Here is a 21,971-nt window from a genome sequence, read left to right on the forward strand (position 1 = left end):
GGAGTGTACACATTCCCTCCTATTTTGGGTGTTCGCTTCTGAAACATGTACCCTACTCTCATCTGACTCTCTATATCTAGTGCTCCTTTTTTTCTTTTTCCTTTACTTAAAAAACAATTAAATTAATAATAACTGAAATTTTGGAGATTTTTCTTTTCCAAAACTCAAATTGGATTTTCGGCTAAAACTTTATTAAAAAAAATTACAATTATATCATTAAATTATTATGAAATTTTCTATTTCATGTAATTGAGCCAAGGTAAATAATTATCAAATAATATTATTATTCGTTTTGTCTTCTAACTAGCTAGGAAAAAAAATAATTCTGTCGTCATGCTTGTTATTTTCTCAATTGAATTACTTGACGGAAAATCTCTACATAAAAGAATTTTACAATTATACCCTTAAATTTTTGTAGTATATTTTATTTCATTTAACTAATCAAGTTAAATACTAAAATATGAAAAATAAATTGTTATTCGTATGATGTGCTACTACGGAGATTTTTAATAGCACATTGTATTTCTAATTCTTTTGTTGGCCAAGCATACCTTAAACTTAACATAGATTTAAGGTTATTAAAAATTTCCAAATACGTGGATGCTTATTAAATAAAAACAGGGTTAAGGCACAAGTACCTTCTAAACTATGACCGAAATCTCAGAGAAACACCTAAACTTAACTAGAGTCTTATTATCTCTATGAACTCATTTTTTCGTATTTTTTATACCTTTTGTGCTGACGTGGCACCTTCAACCATCCAAGTTGGTTGTTTTTGTACACACTCGTCTGCCACATGTGTAAATATTTGTTTTTTTTAATATTTTTTTTAAAAAAATTAAAGTTTTTCTTTAAAACAAAAAATATTCTTATTTTCTTTAACTTGTATTTAAATTAAGTTAATACACATTTTTTTACCTTCCTTCATTGTTTTTTCTCTTTTATTTTTTTCTATTGATATTATTTTCTTTGTCTTTCATTTTGATTTGATTTCAAATTTAATTCAAAATGTCTCGTATTTGAAATATGTTAATTTGGAAAGGATATCAAAATAAGTGAAGAAAATCAAATAACAAAAAAAAATTGAAACGTTAAAATTAAAGGACACTTTTAAATTATTTTTAAAACAAAAATACACATATTTTTTAAAAAATAATTAAAAGTGAAAAGATAATAATTATTTTTTTTAAAAAAAAAGATTAAAGTGAAAAGAAATTAAAATAAATATTTTACAAAGAATGAAATAAAAATAATTAAATATATATAAGTTTTAATATCAATAAATATGTGTACTAATTAATTGTAAAGTTACCAATCAAAAAATGACACGTGTTCATTTTATGCAATCGTCACTTGTCTTTAAGAGAGTGTGCACACTCTCTATGTCATGTTAGTGTCTGTGGTGTAATTATTCTATTTTAAATTAGTTTAATGGGTAATAGGACCCGAGTTAAGTTTAGGTGTGTCTCTAGAATTTTAGTCATAGTTTAGGGAGGTACTTGTGTCTTATCCAAAAAAAAAAAAGTAGTTAAGGTGGTCAATCGACGAACTACATTTAAAAGAAAAAAAAATCAACCCAATATAGCAAACCAAATATGGAGAAAAATTATTAGTTTATAAAACCATCAAATTACACTAAACAGATATGGAGAAGTAAAAAGAACATTTATAACTAATCTAATATAATTAAAAATGACATCAAATTACAAAAAAAAAAATAATAGAAAAATGGATTGGGAGATAGTTTAGTCAATTAAAGGTGATTGTTAAACTTAGGATAAGTTATTCCTCCATTTTTTTGGAATAAAATAAGACATCATATGGTGTATAACTAATATATCTATTAAGTTAAATAGAGTAATCAAACAGAGCATGTTCGGCTTGTTGGGAGACCCAAAACACTTGTTTTGAGAAACATATTTTTTAGATAATTAAGTATTTGGCTAATTAAAAAGTTATTTTTAAATGGAAGCAGAAGTAGTTTTTCTACTACTAGAAAGAAGCTAAAAATTTCTAATTTTTTAAAAATAGAAGCAGAAAATTATAAAATAAAAATAAAAAACATGAAGAATCGTTCAAAATAAGGTCCAAGCTAGACCAAATTTCACCCCTTTTTAAATGTGAAACTCAACAATATTTTTTCCAAGTTATAACCCATTTTAATGGCCATTTTGATACAATACAACAGTCCACAACCCTTTCTCTTCTTCCAAATAATTTTTAGAAGTTGGGGTTCTCTTTTGGTGTTGTGTCTCGTCCTTCTTTCCTTTTTAAGTGAAACTTTCAAACATCTTCGTCATTAACATGCGTTTTCCTTATCATTTTCATGCAAACCGACACGTCTTCATCATCTCCTTTTTCCTTTTTCATGTTTGAAGGACGTTCACCTGAAAAGTACTGATGTATTTTTTCATTTTTAGTATAATCTGACGAATCACATGAAGATCTACAAGTTCATCCAAAAGTATCAATGTTCAAATTCAGATCTTTTGATCAAAGATTTAAATTTCAAATGGCTTCAAATTCCGCTCAAAGCAAGTCTGTTTAATCTATAAATACATTTTTACATCTTTAGCAAAGGATCAAATTTTTGGACCTTCAAAAATACCTCATCCATTATTGCTCTTCTATTTCAATTTCTTTAAGTTTTAAATCTCATTTTATTATCGGTAAAAGAGTTGTGGATCTAAGACCTCAAAAACTTCATCCATTACCTAGTGAAAGGTAAAATTCAAATCTCATTCTATTTGTTTGTGTTATTTCAATCTATATGGTTTGCTTTAACATCTTCAAATTACAGAATGTTGGTCATGTCTTAGGTTCATTTATGAGGTAAAACTTGAATATCATATCGTCTATTATGCATATTTTATTTCATCTGCCATAAGATGTGACTGTAAGATATCACATCTTTAATATTATGCCTATGAGTCATTATATTTTCTAAAATACAATATCTTCTTATGATGAAGTGAATATTAGGGGTGTACATAGCCGGGTTGGTTCAGATTTTTCAAATATCAAATCAAACTATTTATGCCGGATTTTTAAATTTATAAACCAAACCAAACCAATAAAACTCGGGTTTTTCAACCTCGGGTTTTTTCGGGTTTTTCGGTTTTTCGGGTTGTTTCAGATTTTTTTGATAAAGTATTCATACAAACATATAATTACTTGTACTTCAAATATTTCTTTAGTCCTACCAAAATACAACTATTTAAGGTGTTTCTTAAAAAAATAACACAATATGATATGATTAATGACACTAAAATATCCAACAAAAATAATAATAATGAAATCGCGTAAAACAAATATTGCAAATTAACAAGCCATAGTGAAAATGATCATAATTTAAAAGTACTAAATCATGCTAAAATAAGTTTAATAAGTATTTAGTTACATGACTAAATATTAAAGGAAATTAAAATTAGATTATGTATTTTAATTGTCTAAACCAATTCTTAGTGTTGAATTGATTTTCTTTTTGCATTAGTATTAATTTGATTTTGATTTAAGCTTTATTATAATTACCAACATTTGTGGACTATAATCTTTATTGGACCATTCATAATTCTAAGTTTCAAACTTGAAATAATATATTAAAAGATAAAAACTATGAAAAAGTATAAGAAATATTTAAAAATTATATCAAAGTAAATATATTTATGTATAAAATAAAATTTTAAAATTATTTATAAAATGTCGGGGTTGGATTTTTTTAGTTAAAACCAAACCAACCCAAATATAGTCGGATTTTTTTTTCAATACCAAACCAAGTCAAACCAAACCACTAGTCGGGTTTTTTTCCGGGTTGACTCGATTTGTGGTTTGGTTCGGTTTTCGGTTAGGTTTTGTACACCCCTAGTGAATATCATGGATTAAGTCTAATATAGTATATATTATCATATGTGTGATTCATTTGAACGTATTATTATCTTTATTTTTCTTTTTGAGATCAATCTTAATAGTGTAAAGACTTTATAAGATCTTAAATCTCTAACTTACGGGTTGGCTACTATTTTAAGCTAAGTAGGCGTTCATGATGATTTTAAAATTATAAATCATCTATCTCCTTGACACTTTGATGACTATATTCAAGATGATTGTCAAATATTATTTGAAGCTCTGTTAACCTTCAAGTTTATGAAAGAATTAATTTTTGTTCATATGGATGTATAAGTTTAAGATTCTTAATCATGAGTTTAGTTCGAATTAGTTGGTTTATATCAACAAAGTGAATATTTTGTGTTTTTTCATTAGTTTGTTTAACAACGTCTACTAACACTACAATTTCATTCTAATAATTTCTTGTGAGTTTGATTTTATTATTTTCTTGAATTCTGCCATACATGCATTATTCATGCCCAAAGTATGTTCGGTATAATTAAAATTTGTTTAGTTTTTCACTATTCGCTGCTAGCTGTGATAGAGATGTAATTTTAGTTTACTTTTCTCTTAGTCTTTTAATTTTGTCTTGAATGTTAGTAATAATAAGCAATAAGTATGAATAGAGTGTTTAATTAAATGTGTAAAGTTTTGTATGAGTTTTTCTTTTTAAATATCATGTCAATTAAAGTTTCTTATATATGTAAAGTGCTTCTTGTGAGAATTTATAAAAACAAAATTCTGGGTTCTAGTATTCATGTAAGTTTTGTTTAATTTTTAGCTAGAGTAAATATTCTTTGAAAGCATGAAATAATTATAAAGGTTTCACACTTAGTAGCCCTTTATTTAGCATGACCCGATGTCTTATTTACTTTGTATTCATACTTCTTCCTTTTGATATCATTTGAGGATCGAATTTTCTACCCGCTAATTTTTTTCCATCTTTTCTTGTTTTTGCATGACTGCCGGAGCCTCAATGAGTTTCATATTGAGACTTGGTGCCACTATTAGACTTGAAATATGCATTACTCCTTCACTCTCATCCTTCGCATACTTTGAAATTTTCATATATTGGATCAAAATTCTAATATTTGGAGACTACTATTTTCTTTTGGCTCACCTGTTGAATGGTTTTTTTTATTTTGCATCGACTATTTTATATTTTGTATTGACCATGTTGGTTTTCTTCTGATATTCTAATACCCACTTAGATTTATTTGACAATTTAAGATTATGAATGTAGTCGACAGTAGCTAGTGATTGATGGCCCTTTCAAATGAAGTTTTAAATTGTAAATGACCCTTTTTAAATGAGATTTTTAAATTATAAATGTCCTCTTTTCAAATAAAGTTTTAATTTGTGCCGATTCTTTACCGCATCTCAAATAATTTTTTCTTATTTTAAAATTATGAAGTAGTATAGATCAATTTTCTAATTTTTTATATAGTTAATGATCAAATTCGCCTATTTTTTTAAACTCAAGTTTGTTTTACACATTTTTCATATGTTTTTGACACTAATAACATCCATTTTCATAATATTGAATGATTGACTAGTTTTCAAATCGGTCACTTTTCTTAGCTTATTTTATCAACTTAAGTTCGGACGGTTAACCATTTTTTCGATCTTAAAGGATGCCTTACCCCCTTTCTTTTAGGATTAATTGAACCCTTATCTTAGAATCTCTAATTGATTAGAAGACTTTAAAACAAAGTTAATTTTAGAAATTTTAGGTGCCCTAACTTACTCTCATAATAGTTAGGTAGCGACTCCTTAAGTTAATCAATTTAGGATTTACCAATATGTTGTACACTAATTTTACCTCGATTAAAATGGGATATAACAGTTTGACAAATCCGCTAGAAAATTAGGTCCTAACCATAACCGACTTAGGTTAATAATTAAGGATTTTATTTTTTATTGTTTCATTTTGATTGTTTGCTTTATTTTAATTGCGTAATATTTTACTTATCATGTTTATGTGATATAAACTGTTTATATGTTATTGCTATATATAAATTATTTATTTGTAATTGATTCATATATATTATTATTATTTCGTTCATACTTTCTCCAATTTTGAAAAATACACACTATCACACGTACACGTGAGGTGTGTTTTGCACATCCACAAATTTCTTTCAAAATTTCAATAGTTTGGAGAGTTGACATATGAGTGAGGTGTCTGGATCTATTTTCGTATGACCGTGTAGCCTTCTTACTCGAGTTGTTCACTTGAAAACCTTGAATCTAGTAAACCCACTGTTAGTCCACTCACGATAGAGCTAAACCAAGACCTTGTAAGAAACATGCATAACGTCAACTTAGGAAACTTAATACCTTAGGAATATTAAGTTCATTAGTCAACCTTACCAAATGTCATAACGGGTCTACGATCTTAAGTGACAATTATCATACTTTATGTGCATCATCTGAAGGATAAAATTCTCAATTATGTGGACCTATTACTTTCTACAAATAGTTATCTGTTGAAAAACAAGTTAAAATTTTATTGCAGGTAACTATGATATATCCAATTGGTGGCCAAGGTCCCAAGACCACCAAGAAGATTAGTGGAGATAAAAAAATTAAATAGTTTAGATATGAATGTATTCATTTTATTTTCAACATGCAATAGAGAATTTCAATTTATACATTTTATTGTAAAACTTAAGTTATTGAAAGTTTGCAATGATATATAAAATACATGTTTGTCCTTAAAATATTTGTTAGGCCAACCTCTGGTTAAGAGAGGGCCCATTGCTTAATAAAACGTGATAATATGTTTATTCTATATGTTACAACGTGTTTATTCTGCAACATTTTATTCTTTTCACATACTGTCGCACCCTATTTCGAGCTAGTCGAAATAGTTCACAACATAATATGGTTGCCACTCTGATTTTTGAAAATCTGTTTTGTTTTAGAGTCGCCATCTAATTTTAAAGAAAATATTAGGAAAACTATTTTTTATATGTAAATGTAAACTCTGTTTTAATTTGCGAAAACCAGTGAGATTCTAAGTAAGGGTTTTGATTACTCGAGGGAAAGGTATTAAGCATCCCTCAGAGCCTATCCGAGGATTAGGGGTGTTCACGGTTTGGTTTGGGTCGGTTATTGGTCAAAACCAAAACCAAACCAACTTAATCGGTTTTAAAAATATCAAAACCAAACCAAACCAAATATAATATACATTTATCGATTTGGTTGTTTTCGATTTTGGTTTGGTTTGGTTCGGTTATTCGGTTATTAACCATACATAAAAATAAAATAAACAATTCATTCAAAACGTGAAAAAAGTGACAACAATCCATTCAAACAAAAAAATAGTTAGAATGACTGTCATTACAGAACTTTCGATCATTGAATTTACTGAATAAAACTTCAAAATTCACTATTTTGGCATAGAAGGAAGAGACAATGACATTTTTAGTCCCACAAAGAATTTTCATAGACACTCATATACATGAAACCAATAAGAAAAATGTTCTCACCGTGGACATTTTTTCTTTCATAAGTAAATTATAAAAATAAATTTTGATGAAACATATATAAAATTTTTAAAATTGTTTATGAATATAATATATTATGTATGCATAATAATAAAATTTATGTATATAACTTGTTGGTTCGGTTCGGTTATTTCTTCGATTTTTTTCGAACAAAACCATAACCAAACCAAATACTATCGGTTCTTAACAATCTAAAATCAAACCAAACCAAAACCCAAATTAAATCGGTTCATTTAATCGGTTTGGTTTGGTTTTTCGGTTTGGATCGGTTTTTATCCAAACCATGAACACCCCTACCGAGGATAGTCCTTAAACTCAATTTAGGAAAAAATAATAAGGAAAATTTGTTCATTTATTTGCATTAAAATCAATGATAAGTAAATTTCGTTAGTTTAAGAGAAAAAAGAGGTAAAATACAAGGTATGCCATATATACATCTATAAAATAAATTTAATAGTAGTATGTTTATCATATAGTAAAATAAATAAATAAATGTACTTAAATGTATGACAAATTTATATGTTGAAAAATTATAGATGTGTCTTATATAAACTTACCCTAAATATATAAATGTTGAGTTTAAAGGATAAGAAAATTTGTCGTTTTATATATATATATATATATAAAAAATTAAGACGTAAAGAAAAATAAAATAAAATAAGATAATAGTCGGGCTTATGTATATAATAGTATGTGCGATATAATTTGAATGAAAATAGATAAAATGGAGTTTTCTAAAAATAAACAAATAAAATAAATAATAATGGTACTAAAATGTTAAAATATCATATAAAGTTTATGATTTTAGCTAGATTTATTATAAAGTATAGTATATACATGTAAGTTGTTTAAAACATATGAATAATTACTATTTTATTTACATATATAGACAAATTGACGATAGATTATATGTAGTAAAATAATATGTATATTAAAGTGTAGGGATTTATAACATTCGTAAAAGGGATAGTAGATATGAGAAAAATAATATAAAGTGTAACAAAATAATAAGTCATGTATAGAGAAAACTAAAAAAAATATAGAACTTATACCTTTATGTGCATGACATATATATATGTATGTACCTTGTATTTTTTGACCCTGTTGACATATCTAATGGAACACCTCGGAAACTAGTAGGCTAAACTAGGGTTTAGTGTGAGGGTTCAAGCCAAGGAAGAGGGCAAGGGCCAAGGGGAAGGGACCAAGGCTGCCCAAGCTTCCCCAAGCACTGCCTCACCTTCACGACCACCACCACGACCAGTGGTGAGGACCACAACCCGTGGTGTGGTCCGTGGTGGCTAGGCAGTAGCTCCCCAAGGGCTGCCCAAAGTTGGCTCACCTTCACGAGCCACTTCACGGCCAGTGGTGAAGACTACGGCTAGTGGGAAGGCTCGTGGTGATGCCTTCAACTCATGAAGGCCAAGGTGAGCCAACTTTGGGCAGCCCTTGGGGAGCTACTGCCTAGCCACCACGGGCCGTGGTCCTTACCACTGGCCGTGGTGGTCGGGAAGGTGAGGCAGTGCTTGGGGAAGCTTGGGCAGCCTTGGTCCCTTCCCCTTTGCCCTTGCCAACCTTCACTCTAAACCCTAGTTTAACGTACTAGTTTCCGGGGTGTTACATTATCTCCCCTTTGGGGACATTCGTCCTCGAATGACGTCTCTAAACACCTCTTAAAGGAAATGACTTTAGACTAGCAGCCCATCATGCATGCAACACATCTAAATGCACACAACCAAGGAGGAAACATCGACTCCAAGCTAAAACATACTCAATGCAACACAAGGAAGTAGGAATTTCATCTAACAACCCATTATGCATGAAATCTCATAGCTAATCACGTCCAAGGAGAAACTACCATCTCCGAGCTAAAAACATGCTAAACACAATCTCATGGAGCTCATATGTAATTCATTATCAAAAAGCATTCCTTCAAGGAGGAATCTCTCAAATCCGAGCTAAGGCATGTTCATCAATTCATCTCATGAAGCCTATATGCAACTCATACTCAATGCACTACAACATGAGGAAATCAATCATATAAACTCATTAAACATAAGCTTTCATGAACATGCATCACATAGGGAAATCATGGGAACACCTAAATACACATGACTTCAAACAAGGAGCTAATCATGAGGAACTCTCCCTTGGTTCTCACTTTCTTAACTTGCCGGTCTAACATCTTAATCGGAACTCCCTCATAGGAAGAACTTTCATCTACTCCCAAACATTCTAAGGGAACTATGGATGTCGGATCTCCAACACACTCTTTTCAACTTAGAGACATGGAAAATCGGATGCACCGATGCCAACTCATTAGGCAAAGATAATTCATAAGTAACCTTACCACATGTCTCAAGATCTCTTATGGGTCTACAAAGCGAGAACTAAGCTTCCTCTTCTTATCAAACTCAGTACACCCTTCAAGGTGAGATGTTTCAAGTAAACCCAAATCATAAACATTAGGAACACACAATGACTTACTATCTAAGCACACCATCTCCCCCTTGGGAGAAAGCCTCAACGGACTTTCTAAGTGCCATCTCTTTCCATTCTACTAAGGTCGGATCAAGACATTGCTTAACTTTCACATTTTACACAAAAGACGATCCAGAACCATCTTAAATCATAACACTACCCTTGATAGATTCTACTAACCGAATAACATTACCACTAACTCATAATGACCATACCGGGTTCTAAAAGCTGTCTTCGGGACATCATCATTTTCACCCTCATTTTGTGCTAGCCCGACCTAAGGTCAATCTTAAGAAGGTAACTAACTCTTTGGAGTTGGTCAACACTTGAATCTATCTCCCTCACCTTAACTAGGTGGTACATGCAGCCCTTAAAAGTCATCTTTAAGACAAGGAATAACCCAAACTTTTGTCATAGATTCCCCCCTCCCCCTTCCACTCTAGGATAGGCTCATTCGGGAACCAAAAATTTGACTACACGGGTTCTACAATCAAAGAGAAGCATAATAGGAGTGCAACCAAACCATCACAAGGATGACATCAAAATCTAGCAAAACATAAACATCTAATTAAGAAGATTTCAACATACCGGGATCCACATCGAGGGAACACTCTTGATCACCTCTAGCTTGGAGAGAATAGAATCGGTTTTGCTTAGGAGCATCGGAACCCGAGCCACTAGGAGGAGCTTGCTTTCCCTCTCTTTCTTTAGCCTCTGCCTTAGGACAATTCCTCATTTTGTGACCACTTTCACCACAACTAAAACAACCCTCTATGCCGGCTAAAACATCTACCCTCATGTTTCTTTCCACACCTAGCACAAGTAGGCCATAGGGATTCATTACTAATTCCTTGTGGGTTAGGGTTAGCCACCCTATCTTCATTATACTTAGGAGCATTGGAATTACCTTTTCCGAAAAACCTTTGTCGATTTCTAGAATGTAAATTGGACCTATCATAGGAGAACTTATCATCTTCCATTCTAGACCTCTTTTTCTCCCTAGACCTCTATTTTAGCTTCTCCTCTTCAATTTGTTGGGCATGAGTCATAAGACGAGAAATATCCATGTCATTAATAAGCATAACCGTACGACACTCTTTCACTACTAGCACAGACACACCCGACATAAACTTACTCATTCCCCACCTAGGGTCGGCCACTAGAGATGGAGCATACTTAGACAATTGAGTGAACTTTAGAGCATACTCCTTCACACTCATACTTCCTTGGCGAAGGTTAAGAAACTCATGCACCTTTGCTTCCCTTATCTCAAGGGGAAAGAACCTATCAAGAAACGCCGATTTAAACATTTCCCATTCTATGGGACCCGCTCCTACCACCCTTGCGTCTTTCCATTGATTGTACCACACTTGAGCAACCCTTTTAAGTTGGTAAGCGGCCAATTCCGCCTTTTCTACTGTAGTAACTCCCATAATAGTTAACACCTTATAGACCTCATCTATAAACTCCTGAGGGTCTTCCTCAACTTTTGACCCATAAAACTCCGGACGGTTCATCCTAGTAAAGTCCCTCACTCTTGAAGCTACCGTTCCCACATTTGGGTTCACGGAGACTATTACCTCTCTATTGGCTTGGGCCGTCACGTCTTAAACCAACACTTGAAAAGCCGTCCTAAACTCCGCATTAGTCACATTTTTAGCCATAGGGTTAATCGGAGCTTGTGGAGGAGCTTCTTGATCCACATTGCCTTCCTCATTCCTTCTAGCATTTGCCCTTGTAGTAGCCATATCCTGAAGACCATAGGGTAATGATTATGAGAAAGACCTTATAGAGTTAAACTCTATGGCACAACTTAGAGTAATGAAGAAATGGAGTTTCCTAAGCATCTCGTAGCCTCTCATTCATAAATGTGGCGCGTTTCACACTATGAACAAGACTCTACTAGACGTGGTTTTGAGACACCCTAGAATCATTCTAAACCTTGTGCTGTGATTACCAAGTTTGTCACGACCCAGGAGTACCCCCTAGATGTAACAAGGCGTACAAGACCCCGAGAGGCCTCATACAATCCCCTTAGCATATCATACTATAAAGTAATAGAAATGAGCGGAAATTAAAATCATTTTCCATAACATCAAAGTTTCATAAAATGAAGAGAAATTCTATTACATTTGTCTCAAACTCTCTAAAAGAATATCTTGGGACACAACCCATACAATAGTTCTAAACATAAAATGAAAGACATATGAACACGGTGGATGTCTCCTCGAATGCTATGAAGACTCATCAAAACTTCAATCCTTGCTTCTACTAAGATCCTAGCCACATGGATGAAAGTCAATATCGCCGGACCCTACATTTGATAAAAATGTAGGCAAGAGTATGCGTTAATACAAAATGTACTAAATATGATAACTAGCATAAATCATCAACATAGGATAGTCAACATAAGAAATATGCCATAATCATAAGAGATAACAACATAAGTCATAAGCATGGTCAATACACTTAAATCATCATGACATAAAAGAATACTTCATAAGTAACCTCAAATCATACTTAACCAAGACATGGTTAATCCTTCACTAATATTACTCACCAAAGTAGACCACCTTGGGCCATCCTTCAAACTCATCACCTTTCATTCTCATCTTTAGCTTTTCTTTCATAGACAAGGGGAAACACCTCTAGTTATACATATCAAGGAAGGCAACTCTAGCAAAAATCCAAGCTAATCATACATCATACAAGCAAATCTCATATTAAAACATACTTACGATACTTCCTTGAAGTAACCTTGATTAATCATAAACATGCTACTTTGATTAGGGACTAGTCCCTCTTTAGTTATCTCTACTATTCATGGAAGATTACTTCTTTACTAATCCAGGACAATTCATCACATATGAATGGTTACAATTTACCAATTCAAGGCTACCAAAGAAAGGCACCACATCATGCTAGACCAAGCTATCATGTAAAATATACTCTCATGCAAGTCCAAGCTACTCAAGGAAGGTTACTATTGCTCAATCCAAGCTACCAATGAAATGGTTTGGCCTTACCAAGTGAAGCTATCATGCAAGCACTCTATTATGCTAGTTCAAGCTAACCTTTGGAAGGGTACAATTTCTCAATCCAAGGCTATTCGATGAGATTTACAACTCAAGCTACCATGCATGGTCTTGTCTTACCAAGTTAAGCTATTTATGAAGGGATCTCATATCACAACTTCAAGCTATCATAGTCAAACATGCTTTGATTAATTTTAGGTGAGCAAACCTTTCAACCTAGAATCATTCTATGTGAGAAAACCTTTCACATTCATGAATTTATACATTCATAATATAGATCATGTGGGTAAAGTCCTTCCACAACAATTCTATCTACTAAACAACATTAATCAGATAAGCTTTACTCTCAAAGCCCTAATAGTCATAGATCATCATGTAAGCTTTACTCTAAAAGCAATACAAACCATCATTCATCATTCATGCTTTACTCTCAAAGCAATATATAGTAAAATCATCATCTATGCCTAGCTCTCAAGACAATTCTAGTCATAATCTCTCATATATGCTTTACCCTTAAGCAATTCTAGTCATAATTCGTCATATAGCCCCAATCTCAATCACTACTAATCATGATTCATCATGTATACTTTAATCTCAATCAATTCATGTATCTATGCTTAACTCTCAAGCAATCTACAATGTATTTCATCAATCGTAGAAGATTATCTCTAAATCTTCAATTTCCCCTTTCATGACACAAAACCCATTTACATCAAATTTCATCTTTCTAGACATGGGTTAGGCATGGGTACATGTAATTTCATCCTAAAAACATGATTTACTATCAATTCAATCATAAACAATCATTATCCACTCAATTCGATCAACATTCATCAATACCCACAACTTTGGAAGAAACCCTTACTCAAATTGAGGATTTCATTTTCACAATTGGGGAAAACTAGGGGACTCCATGGATGAAAAACCATCATACCTTGATCACAAAGCTCACAAAAGCTTGAGGATTGGAGGCTTGACCTTGATCCTAGCTTCAAACTCTATATTCTTCTTCAAGTTCTAGAGAGAGATATTTGAGAGGATGAACTTTGGGATTCTTTTGGGGATTTGGAAATAATTTCTTGAATGGTGAGTTTAAAGGGTTAAAATAACTTATATACGGGTCCTAGGCTTAGGCAAAATGACCTCACTTTAATTTAACTCAAATCGGAATTTCCCAATTTAACCTTACTTGGCAGCCCACTGTCCAGGCGTCACGAGAGGCACCACGAGCCATGGTCCTCACCACTGGGCGTGGTCCTGCTCGTGGTCATGGACCAATGGCTATGACACTTTGCCTTGGCCTCTATGAGTTGAAGGCATCACCACGAGCCTTCCCACGAGCTGTGGTCTTCACCACTGGCCGTGAAGTGGCTCATGAAGGTGAACAACTTTAGGCATCCCTTGGGGAGCTACTGCCTAGCCACCATAGACCACACCACGGGCCGTGGTCCTCACCATTGGCCATGGTGGTGGTCGTGTAGGTGAGGCAGTGCTTGGGCAGCCTTGGTCCCTTCCTCTTGGCCCTTGCCCTCTTCCTTGGCTTGAACCCTCACACTAAACCCTAGTTTAACCTACTAGTTTCCGGGGTGTTACATCTAAAATCTTGAAATAGCATGTTAAGTGATTAAAATATTTTTGCAATATTTGATTTAGGATAGTAAGAATAGCAAAATATTTTACAAGGAGTGATGTAAAGAATATAAAATAGGCCTAGCTATTGGGACTTATTCTATAGTTACATTTATTTTGTTACTAACATATATATATGCCAACTTCCCTACTTATTTTCTTAAAAACTATTTCTAAAAGGTAATTAGTTTAGCCTTATATATTTCTAAAAGTAATTATTTTAGCATTTAAACTAATCTCAAATTCATTGGGGAGTCCCGATTGATGAGTTTTCCTTTTTCTCTGCTTAAAGGCCAAAATGAATATTATTTTAGCTTTTTTTTTTAAAAAAAAAAAATTTCAATTGGGAATTTTAGATGATAAATTTTCCTATTCCCTAAGATAAAGGCCTAAATCGATATGGATTTTTTTTCCTCAACTTTGAAAGGCCTAAACAAATATTATTTTAGCCTTTTGAAACTTTATTTGGGAGTTCTAAACTATAAGCCCCTCTCTTCAACTTAAAAGGCCTAAAAGAATGTTATAAGTAAACTTAAAATGTTAACCCGTTTTTAAAAATAAAAATAAAAATTTGTATCATTTATTTGAAATTTATTTTCACTAAATTCACAGACAAATAATATTACGTCACACAAGTAAACTTAAATAAAAAAAAGGGCAAGAGATCAATATATTACAACTTGAGAGTTATGTCAATATGTATAAGAGTTAGTCAACATATCAAAACAATATAATCAGAATCATAAAAGGGAACACTAAAGAACGTTGGACTCCTATTTATGAGACTCCAAGCTATTGCGATGATCATAATTACCGTTGGCCATATATTTTAAGCCAATAATGAGTTCCAAAGTAAAAACTCCAGCCTTCCGATTGTACATGAAACACAAGAAAAGTAAGGAGATAAAATTAGTAACTAATTAAATGGTGCAATAATGTAAGTTTACACTAAAAGAAGAATATCAAAGACTTGGCTAAAATGGTATTTTTAACATGTAAACGTTTATTCTTTCATCATTTGGGCAACCATGTAATTCGATAATGTTCAAAACAAAGATAATTTTATGTAGTTCATGGGGGCCTTTTAAGAATGAGCAAAAGTACCTTGTTACTTTATAAAGTTTCATATAATGAGAGATGAACCCAACTAATCATGGTAAAACAAATAGGCTAATCATCCTTAACTAAATAACTCATATATTCACTTTTAATCGTATAAACATACTTTAAAAGGGAACTTGAGATTAAACAACTCTTGTAGCAATTTCAATTAAGAAAGAGAATAACTATACTTTGATTCTTCGTGAACAAGAAGGGCAGACAGAACCAAAAAAATTGTACATCGCTGGATAGTTTTGAATTTACAGCACATATAGCTTGACAAACAGAGTCGCTGAAGAGCTCATTCAAATTATTCAAAAGCTTTCAAGGAAACCATCCACAAGGAAAAAGAGAACTTTGAACAATTTTTAACACCAATTTGTGATTGTTTCTTATAGTTAATTCAACAAGTAAAGAAGAGAATTTATATATTTATTTAAGAGAAGCTATGTTAAACACATTAGAAACTAATATTCTAAATCAAAATCGAACTTCTTAAGCTTATGAAAAGACAATGATTTTCCAAAAAATAAAAATTACCTTTAGCTAGTTTCTTTTGATCTAGAGAGGAAGAAATGATCATCAAGAGGCAATCAAGCTTTTGAGAAGCTAGACGTATAACAACGATTCATAAATATATATACATATATATTTTAAGATTTCCAGGCTTAAGAGACCATATTATACAAATATATCAGATCTATATATAGGTGATTGTCACTTGGAAAGATCATGAGAGAGTTCGAATTAGCATTAGACTTAACAATAGCGTGACTATCCACTTGACTAATCCCAACACTAATCCTAAACGACACACCCTATACTTTAGCACTCGAGGGCGACATAGATCAACAACACAAGAATGTCGTTGGGGTGAAACACTAGTTCATATTGTAAGAAAAATCTGTGGACTCCTCCTCGCTGTTACTTGTCCCAATTTTATAAACATACATACATCGAGAATATTTTGAGCCAAAATAATTAGCGAAACAAAATTCTGGCTTCGAGGTTCTAAATCTTCTTCGCATTCAACATTTCCAAGTTATATTGGCAACTTGAGCTGTAACGACCCGTAAATCGAATAAGTGAAACTAGAGCCTAACTAGTGTGTGTTTGAGTTGTTGTGGGGTTTCATGTGGTAGAATGTTGTCCCGAGATATGGTTGAGGGGTTTAGGGGTTAAACGTCAAGGTACGAATCCCCAAGGATCACCCTAGGGGTCCTTGAGGAGGACCCTTAGCCTAACCCCAAGGCTGCCCCAAAAGAGAAAAGTTGCCAAAATGAGGGTGACCTACGGAAGGGGTCCACGCCCCGTAGGTCCATCCACTCCCGTGGATGGCCTCCGTAGGTTAAGGCCCCTAAAACCAAGCCACAACCACGAACCACGGTTGACCAGGATGGGGCGTGACCCAATCCACTGTCCGTGGTTTGGTGTCGTGAGTCCCCACCTGTGTTACTGGTTTGGTTCGGCCAAGGTGAGGGCCTTTTGGTAAATTCATTTTAAGTTGAGTTAAGTTTGGGGACGGTTATTATTGGTTTATTAACATATTTTAAGAGTATTAAAAGTATTAAACTCTATTTTTCAACTCATTATTCAAAATCACAAAATAGAACCCACCTCTCTTCTCAAAAGTTCTCTCTTTAGAAACCTCCATTGGAGGTGAAGGATCCAAGCTCTAAGGTCAAATCTTCAAGTTTTTCAAGGGATTTTCGTGGGATTCTTCCATAAAAGGTATGGTAGTCTTCATCCTTGACTTGGTTTCTTTGAAGGAGCCAATTTCAAAAGTGATTTCAAGTCTCCAATGTTTTCCCTAAAACCCTAGTTTTCAATCTATGCATGGGTTCAATTCCACGTTTTTCAAAGGCTTTATTACATTGAATTATGAATGCATTGTGGATTTAATGATGAATTAAGATGATTTATTCCTAGAACCCATGTTTTCTCCCAAATTCTTAAGTTATGAGTTGTGATTGGGATTTGATTGATTATGAAGTATGAGAATTGTTTATGTGTATATGGGTATAGAATGTTGAAATTATGTTATTACTCTTGCCTAATTGTATTGATCTAAGGTGTGTGGGTGAATGTGATCTGTTAAGGTATGATTATGATTTGAAGAATATGTATGCGAATTCAATGATAGTATGATGATCATGTTTAGAATGTAATAGTGTTATGATTGAACGCATATTCACAATTAACACTCATGAATGATGATGATGGAATGTGAAGGGTTTTCTCCTATGTATTGTACACCTTGAATTGGAAGGCTTAGGCATCATATTGTTGTATGAATGAGAGTAATGGGGATTGATGTATCTTGAATTGGTAGGCTTAGACATCCTATTCTTGTATGAATGAAAGTAATGGGGATTGTATCTTGAATCAGTAGGCTTAAGGCACCCTTTTCTTGTATTGATGTATGTGACCTTGAATGTAATATCATGTCTTGAATTGGCAGGCTTAGGCATCCTCTTCTTATCTAATGAATGTGTCTTGACTTAATGAATATGAATCGATAGACTTGTGACATTCCTTTCATAAATGATTTATGAATGTGTCTTGACTTGATGAACATGAATCGATAGGCTTATGACATTCCTTTCATAAATGATTTATGAATGTGTCTTGACTTGATGAACATGAATCGATAGGCTGATGACATTTCTTTCATAAATGAATGATGAAGTATTCTAGGCTATGTCTTGAATCGGTAGACCTAGTATTGGTGGCCCTTCATGATGAGTCTAGAAACTCATGTGACGATAAACCTTGAATCAATAGTCCTAGTGTTGGTAGCCCTTTCATGTGTGAAATGATGAACCTTGTATCGGTAGACCCAATGTTGGTGGCCCTTCTTGAGGATTCAATGAGCTATCCATGTAATGTACCATGAATCGATAGGCTTATGACATTCCTTTCATGTGTAATGATGTGTCTTGGGTCGATAGGCCAATGGTATTCCTCTCAACCACAATGATGTAATGTAAATGAAATACTCTATGGGAATAGAGGCTAAGCACCAAGTGGATATGGTAAGATGAAAACTCTCCCAATGCTAGGCTAGGGTTCCAATGAACATCTTCCTATCTGTAACTATGTGCCCACATAGGATATTAGCCAGTGGATTCCATCCAAGCTAATATGTTACCGATCCTACCTTAGGCAAGTAGACCATATTTTTACGGTGTGGGGCCATATGACACCGGATTCCATGGTTATCTCTCATGGCCTATGTCGGTTAATGCCTATTCCCATCATGTGAGATGTGCATTATGGTTTCTTGAGGAGTTCTATGAAGTGTGAGTGGTAGTATGGGTTGCCATCCATGCATTGCATGAGTAGGCTTTGATACGGTCATAGTGAGTTCTCTAAGTCTTAATGGCTAATGTATGAAGGTGTCCTAAATGAAGCTAATGAAGAATGTTGACTCTTATATGCTTAATGTAAAGATGCATGCTATACTTGGGTTGTATTTTGAGTTACTTCCTTGTCATGATTTATTGAGTATGAATGTGCCTTGTCTATGGTGACTTCAAAAGAGTACTTAGTGTGAGTAGTAGTATGGGATGCTACTTGCACATTGCACAAGTATGACTTAGGGTTGTCTTAGGTGATGGTCCTTATGTGATGATATGACTTATGAAATGCTTATGTCTCTTTTGTATGAGTATTGTGTAAAGATGGAAAGGTTGAATAGTAAGTTCACTTTTGGTGACCTTAAGGTGGTGCTTTAGTGTGTATGGTGGTATAGGACGCTATCCATACATTGCACAAGGTATAGCTTGAGGGTTACTTTAGGTGAAGGCTTAATGTGAAGGTAATGGCTTATATGTTGATTATGTCTCTATAGTGATGAAATGACTTGTATGCTGGTTATGTTTGAATATTATGCCTCTTATACTTATGTTAATGAAGTTTTATCAAAATGACATAAAAGCATGACTTTCAAATAAAATGTCCGTTTTAAGCATGGTTTTTGCATGGCTATCATACTTAGTACTTAATTGTGCTAACCCATATTTCTTCATGTTTTACTACAAGTGTAGGTTCCGGCAAGTGAGTTGCTTTCTCTCTAGTTGAAGCTTGGATTTGAGATTCTCCAAGACTAAGTGGTATGTCCTCATTGATCAAGGACAAGTACTTGATGTTTCATTTTCTTTCATGTAAAAGACTATTGTTAGACTTTTCGATTGTAAAGGGCTGCGCCCCTACTTTTGTTTCGGATGCTGTTTTTAGATGGCCATGCAAGACAATAGACTTCTGTTGTTTCAAAGTGTTTTAAATGAGTAGTTTTGATTGTATGGATTTTAAATGAGTTTTAATTCCTTACTAATTTCTATTATCGAATGCAAAGAAATGCTATGAGGCTTGTATGAGACTTCTTCGGGGTCAAGTACGTCGTGTCGCATCTAGGGTCTAGCCTTGGGTCGTGACATGAGCATACAAGAAAAGAAACAAATATGATACCACCCCCTTTTGAACTTCTAGGAAACATTAGAAAAAACAAAGATTTCTAATGCCCTTAGTTTTCACAGTTAATGTGTAACTCATCTATAACCTCTATTCCTGACTTCAAAACAACAACGAAAAGAAAACAAACTAAACTAAATAAAAAAATCATATCACAGACTTCAACTCATCACATATCGAACACAATACAAGATTCCATGACTTAACGAATCACTGGGCGCTCACTTATTCAAATATGTATAAAAGAAATAGAAGAAAGATGCGAACCTTGTCTGAGACAGCAAACAATAGCTTTGACGCCTAAAGATTTCAACTTCAAACTCTTCTTTGAACTTGGATTCAAAGTCAAAATAGAAAGAACAAAAGTTGAAAATTTCTTGAACTATGGTTCTTGAAGTATATTTTTCTATCCGTTCTACTCTTAGTTGCTAGATCTTTTTAGTTATTCTTGGGTGTTTTCTCGATCGTTGCTGGATTCTAGGATGATTTTCGGATGTCTTTCCATGAGAACAAATGGGGTTCTTTTATAGCTGATTTTGGCAGTCCTACTTGGTCTCAAATATTCAAATTTTGAATTCTTGGAAAGTCAAATTTGAGTAAAATGAAAGAAGTAATGGTGAAGGGGAAGAAAATATCCCAATAATCTACTTTCTTCATATTGATTTGAAGGGGTTCAGTGACCTATGGAAGCATAAAGCAAGGAACCACCGGAAAATTGACATTTTCCGACGGTCCATAACCGTTTTCTAATAGAGGCGATGGGAGAGGAGTTGAGTTTGATGAGAGAGGGTGTGGGGCGGCCATGGGGAAGGAGAAGCGCGATCTGGGAACGGAAAAAAAATTGACAAATGTGTTTTTGAAAAAGATGAAGTGACACGGTCATGGATGTACTATTCTTTTGGGAAATGATGAAAAGTCTTTGGTTTAATTTGGACTGTCTGATCATTTGATCGGATGGTTATATATATATATATATATATATATATATATATATATATAGTAAAAGGTTGGATTGATTAGAGCCGTTAGATTAGATTGAATGATCAAGATTAAAGCTGAAGAAGCACAATCCATGTGCTCGCCCACGTGGCATACATGGATTGGCCAGTTTAAGGAGATATGGATTGCCAAGTTTTACTCCAATTAAATCATTTAAATTATAACCCCTTCTTTATTAAATACTTATAATTTATTTAAATAAAAAATATAATTATATTGCAAGATTAACTTTTTGACAAAATTAGACAATCTTTTAAAATTAAATTAGTATAAATTATTAACTCATTAATTAATTAAACTTCCTAATTTTGAATAATGTAGGAAAAAATATTTACTTTCAACAATAGGAATTATATTTGAACAAAAACCGATTCAATTCTTACAAACGACAATTATTTTGGCGTAAATTTAAAAAAACGAAAAATTAAGTAATATTTATAATAAATTAATTTTTTATAATAAATAATATTTATGAAGTAAATTTATCGAATAAGAATAAAAATAACTATATTTAAAAAAAAATGTTTTTTTCGTATTCCTACAAAATTTCGTAACATATATATATTTTATGATCATATTATTGCAAAAGTTCATCATATGTGTATATATATATATATATATATATATTATTGTTACTATTGTTGTTGTTATTATTATTATTATTATTATTATTTAATATTATTATTTAGCTAAATAAATGTGGAGAGCCAAAATTGAGCGTCAACAGCTTGTCCCTTTCTTTGTTCACGGAGGAGAGTAAAGGAGATGTGGACAAAGAAATATTGACACAATCCAATATTGGGAAACCACCAAAATATACTCTGAAAAGCAACTTGACAATAAATGTTTATGGAGT

Source organism: Solanum verrucosum, unplaced genomic scaffold (assembly GCF_900185275.1).
Source record: "Solanum verrucosum unplaced genomic scaffold, falcon-dt-bn FXZP01000039.1, whole genome shotgun sequence".
Classification (NCBI taxonomy): Eukaryota; Viridiplantae; Streptophyta; class Magnoliopsida; order Solanales; family Solanaceae; genus Solanum; species Solanum verrucosum.